Source organism: Neoarius graeffei, chromosome 4 (genome assembly GCF_027579695.1).
Source record: "Neoarius graeffei isolate fNeoGra1 chromosome 4, fNeoGra1.pri, whole genome shotgun sequence".
Classification (NCBI taxonomy): Eukaryota; Metazoa; Chordata; class Actinopteri; order Siluriformes; family Ariidae; genus Neoarius; species Neoarius graeffei.
In genome coordinates this window covers 103,539,772-103,544,246 of record NC_083572.1, presented here as the reverse complement: position 1 = coordinate 103,544,246, position 4,475 = coordinate 103,539,772, and positions in this window count along the sequence as shown.

Below are 4,475 nucleotides of genomic sequence, written 5' to 3'. Positions count from 1 at the left end.
ATTTGCAAATCTAGGATCAGCCTCGTTAGCCATCTGCGGGCCCACAAACAATAAGAGAACCATCCTACTCATTTGCGAGTGATAGCCGATGATGATGATAGGAAGATACCATGTAGGATTTATCCAGGTGATTCTTACTACCCTGAGCACTTACCCAGGGTACCTAGAGCCACAGTTACATACATAACTAGCATTTTTTATCCAATGCGTTATGTACTTGACAATCTTTTAATTAGTTGTTAGTGGAAGTGATTTAGACATTAATTTGTTGCACATAACATGGTGAAATTGGAGTTTTAGTTATACTTTAGCCTCTTTCTCTTAACAGTATTATTCTGTATCTATATTGTGTTTTTGGTTGGCAGAGTGGTGCAGTGGTTAGCATTGTCATCTCACAGCAAGCAGGTTCTGGGTTCAAACCTGCCAGTCCATAGAGGTTTGTATGTTTTTCTTGTGCTTGTACGGGTTTCCTCTTGGTGCTCCAGTTTCCTCCCACAGTCCAAAGATGTGCAAATTAGGTCAACTGGCTACTCTAAATTGTCCTTAGCCATGAATGAGTGTGAATGGATGTCTGTCTTTCTGTTTTAGCCCCACAGTAGATTGGCACCCTGTCTATAATAATAATAATAATAATAAGTTCAGCTTGTACAGTGCTTTTCTCACACCCAAGGTTGCTTAACAATTCCCCAAAAAAAGTCCACCAAAACAGATCAGGATGTAACTCCAGTGGCGTAGCTGGCCACAGTTCCACCAAAAGGTGCACAATGGTAAATCCCACACTGCCTGCATAGCCACCACAATGCCACCAGGTAACATCACTCAAAACACTGCGCCATGTCTCCAGAAAGCAAGCACAGAAGCACCACCGCACAGAGTGCTGGGCAACTCTGATGTTAAAGAGAACAACGAACTCACTACAGTCCGTAGCAAGCAGAACATGCATCACCCATGGTGGACCAAGGCCTGAGGAAATGGACACCCAAAACTGGGTCTGGAAAAAGCTCTGGTGAGAAGCAGCAGCCAAAACGCTCACAGCGTACTCTCAACCGGAAACAGAAGGATGTACCCCACCTTTTGTACAGTATGAGCTGGGATTGGTTCCAGCTCACCAGCAACCTACAATGGATAAGTGGTATAGAGCATGAATGGATGCAACCGCACATGACTTTTAACCCTGCACCAGGTAAGCGGATAAGCGGTTCGAGCCCAGTGGCCAATGGGGGCCTTTCTGTGTGGAGTTTGCATGTTCTGGCCATGTCTGTGTGGGTTTCCTCTGGGTGCTCTGTGTTTTGCAAAATAATGTTCAGAACTGCCACTGATCATTAAGGCTGATGATGTGGTTGAGCTAAAATTAATGGTGGGAATTCTATGTTCAAAGACGGCATGGTGGTGTAGTGGTTAGCACTGTCACCTCACAGCAAGAAGGTTCCGGGTTCGAGCCCAGTGGCCAACGGGGGCCTTTCTATGTGGCATTTGTATGTTCTCCCTGTGTCTACGTGGGTTTCTTCTGAGTGCTCTGGTTTCCCCCACAGTCCAAAGACATGCAGGTTAGGTTAATTGGTGGCTCTAAATTGACTGTGAGTGTGAATGGTTGTTGGTCTCTGTGTGTCAACCCTGCAATGATCTGGTGACTTGTCCAGGGTGTACCCCGCCTCTTGCCCATAATCAGCTGGGATAGGCTCCAGCTTGCCTGCGACCCTGCACAGGATAAGCAGTTATGGATAATGGATGGATGGAATCTGTGTTCAGGCTCATTGGTGGCACAGCGGCTAGCACTGTTGCCTCACAGCAAGAAGGTCCTGGATTTGAACCTCGTGGCTGACAGGGGCCTTTGTGTGGGCTGACAGGGTCCTTGAGAAGTTTGCATCTTCTCCCTGTGTGGGTTTTCTCTGGGTGCTCTGGTTTCCTCCTACAGTCCAAAGACATGCAAATTCGGTCAGTTGGATAATCTAAATTACCCCGAGGTGCAGCACTGTGATGACCTAGCGACTTGTCCAGGGTGTACCCCGCCTTTCGCCCATAGTCAGCTGGGATAGGCTCCAGCTTGCCTGCGACCCTGTAGAACAGGATAAAGCGGCTAGAGATAATGAGATGAGATGAGATGAGACCCCGAGGTGCCCACTGGCCATCCAGCAGTTGCGACCCTTATGCTTGGATGCCACTGTGACTAACATAGTAAGGCCCAAGTGTGGATCATAACACTGGGCCTGGCTGAAGCGGACTGAGTAAGTACAGGGTCATGCAGGGCAATTGCGACCCCTACGCTTGGATGCCACTGGGACTAATATGGTAAGGCCCAAGTGTGGATCATGACACTGGACCTGGCTGAAGCAGACCGAGTAAGTACAGGGTCATGCAGGGCAGTTGCGACCCCTACGCTTGGATGCCACTGGGACTAATATAGTAAGGCCCAAGTGTGGATCATGACACTGGGCCTGGCTGAAGTGGACCAAGTACAGGGTCATGCAGGGCAGTTTGACTCTCTGTCGCCCACTCATGGTGGATGTGTTTAACCAGGCATCAGATTTGAGGAGAAGGAGAGTTCGGGGGTGGGAAGTGTTGGGGTGTTTGTTTGTTTGTTTGTTTGTTTGTTTCCCGGGGGGGGGGGGGGGGGGGGGGGGTTGAGGGGCGGGATCTCTCTTTGGAAAGCTGTGCTTTGTGTGGAAATGACTGGGGAAAAAAAAGAGTCTAAACCCTAAAAAAACCCACAAAGATGTTGTCAATGAAGGGATCCCCCATCTCTCTCTCTCTCTCTCTCTCTCTCTCTCTGATGGATGGTTTGGGAAGCTGAAACTTCCCAGTGTGTGCATTAATTGCTCTATAAAGCCGTGACAGTGACTCCAGGCTCCTGTGCCATTTTACTGTCTGCAGCACAAAGTGGATTTTTTCTTTTGTTCAGGCGCTGGAAATTTTCGGGGTGACTCATAGACGTGTGTGTGTGTGTGTGTGTGTGTGTGTGTGTGTGTGTGTGTGTGTGTGTGTTTGCGCGCGCGGAACGGATAAATTGAGTCGATCCACGCGTTGGGGGGGAAAAGAGAGAGATTTAATCCAGAAGAGAGGCTTTAACCGGGGCTTGTTCAGTTTGGGATTCTTGGGATATTTTCACCTGTTTATAAGGTGGTATAAAGAAGATAATACATCCCACATACACCCACCCACCCACACACACACACACACACACACACACACACACACACACACACACTCTTTTGGGTTTTCTGGATTGTATCCTACAGAGCTGGAGCGGAAACACACCTGTAACCGGTAATCCTATACTTCTTCACTTCTTCTTCTTCTTTTTTTTTTTTTGCATGAACATGATGATGTATAACTGCATGCATAATTTTTATATGATTGATTAAATGCCTTAAATGTGTGTACATTTACATCCATCACCATTCTGTGTGTGTGATATGTGTATGATGTGTGTATGCGGGTTGGGTTGGTGGGTTTTTTTTTTTTTGGGTCACAGCAAATGGGTCAATAAAAACACTTCGGATTCGGCTCATTTAAAACACACGAGGTGATTTAACACATGAGTAGAAGTGTTCATTCAGTCAGATCTCCTTCTGACACTGACTGATGTGTGTGTGGTTTATAAAAAGCAGCTTAATTGAGGAATCAGTATCATATTTTCGTTTGGAAAACGTTAGAGTGAGCATGGAAAAATCAATCATGTGAGAAAGAAAGAAAGAAAGAAAGAAAGAAAGAAAGAAAGAAAGAAAGAAAGAAAAATGTGAGTGAAAAAAATCACTTCTCATAACCACAGCTGTAACAGCTGTAATGGAAAGCCTTAAATGTATATAGTGTCCATTCTTGACACTATGAGTTAAGATTTTCTGGAAAAAAAATGTCTTAAAAAATCAAAACTTTATAAAGGAAACGATTTTGTGTGTTTGATTAATATCAACACGTCCTTTTTAATTATTACTAGAGAATGAATAGGCGTTTCAGGAATTGATAGTGATGGAAAAATAATATTAATAATCATCAATTATACTGACTGGAAACAAAACACAGTTTTATTTGAAAGCTTGTCATTTTAAACAATGTCATGTTTTCCTGTTTTAAGTGTCAGATATTGTCTTTATCCATTTCAGACACAGATACTCTGACTTACAAACATTTAGTAAACATTAGCATCATGTATATATATATAAGACCCTGTCATTCAGGAGTGTGACGCATTTCTCTTAAATCCATCCTTCATTTAATAAGGAAAAAAAAAACCTTCTGCACAGGAAACCTACATCACTGTCCTCAGACAAAAAGTAAATGCACCCGTGCATCAGTACTCCTTAATGTACAGTCAGGTTTATAGATTATTAAACAGACTGGTGTTTAATCTATACACTGAAAACTATTCGACTCACACAAAGCCACCTTTTTTTTTTTGCACAATTTTAAATGACAAATGAATAACAGAAATAATAATAATAATAATAATAATAATAGTAATAATACACAGTGCAGGA